This window comes from Bison bison, unplaced genomic scaffold (assembly GCF_000754665.1).
Source record: "Bison bison bison isolate TAMUID 2011002044 unplaced genomic scaffold, Bison_UMD1.0 scf7180017864508, whole genome shotgun sequence".
Taxonomy (NCBI): domain Eukaryota; kingdom Metazoa; phylum Chordata; class Mammalia; order Artiodactyla; family Bovidae; genus Bison; species Bison bison.
The window spans coordinates 9965738-9966982 of record NW_011495064.1 but is presented as its reverse complement, the minus strand read 5'-3'; positions in this window follow the sequence as shown (position 1 = coordinate 9966982).

Sequence of the window (1245 nt, the reverse complement as noted above, 5' to 3'; positions counted from 1 at the left end):
GGCGCGCGGCGCGGGGACCCGGCGGGTGTGCGGCGTGCGCGTGTTCGGGGCTGGGAAGACCCGAGACCTCGTCCGGGTTTGAGTGAGCTGTTCTGGGGGGAGGAGCCCAGCAGGACGACGCCCCGCGCCCCCTGCCCCTCCACCCGAGCATGCGATCTTTTCGTCGCTGTGGTTGACATTTCCTGGAGCTCCTGGGATTTGAGAGCGCGAATTCCGGGCCACAGTCGGGGCCGACTGTCTGGCCTGAACTGGGAGACCGGGCAGGGGTGTGTGATGGGAGGCGGGGATTCCTCGCCGCCGTTCTGTCCTGGGACGCAGGTGCTATGGAACTTGGCTTCTCCTCTGCCCGCCTTCTGTGTTTTAAGAGGTGGCTTTCAAGACAGAAGCTGCCACCTCTGGTTGCTCGCACCTGCCATCACTCCCGCCAAAGGCTTTTGGTGACCATCAAACCCCCCTCCTAGGCCCTAGCTGGCTGCAGGAAATGGGGTTTCACACAGCTCTTCATGCACATAGGCTGTATTGAGTTCAGGGGTCCCAACCTGTCGGATCAGGGTTCCATCCTTGAGCAAGTGCCCGGGGAGGGCAAGCAGCCGTGGGGACAGTGGTGGCAGGTGGAGACCCAGGGAGAACGTGTGTGGAGGGTCCACCGCGGTGGGAGCCGGCAGCCCGGCCCGGAGCTCACGGCTGGAGGGGGCACCGAGCCCACTGCCCTCCTCTGGCCTCCCTTCTCTGTTGGTCAGCAGGAAACTCCAGCCTTATGGTCAGATAGGAAGGAAGAGCTGGACAGCTGCTTCCTTTTCTTTTTCCTTCCACTTCTGCCAGCCCTGCTGCCTCCGCGGTCACTGAAGCGGCCTGTCTGGTGTATGACCTTCCCAGGCCGGGTTCTTCGCTTAACAGGGGCAGAGCCGCTCTGTGGTGGGAGTGGAGGGATGGAGTTGTGGGTTCAAACCCTGACCCTGCCCCTTCTAACTGGGAGCCCTGGGCATTCACTGGACGTTCTGAGTCTCAATTTTCTCAATCAAAACCGGGGAAATATGAGAAAAGATACATGCAACGCATAAAGAGAATGTGCATGTGGCACAGAGCCTGGCACTTAGTAGCTGCTAGATAAATTACGGTTCGTAAACAGAAAGAAGTCACGGGGCCAGAGCTGTCTGGGCTCTGAAGTGGGTGGGCTCGGCTCTGAGTAATTGTTAACCAGGTGAGGGCTCCCTCTGCAGTTAGACCCCTCCTGGACTCTGAACT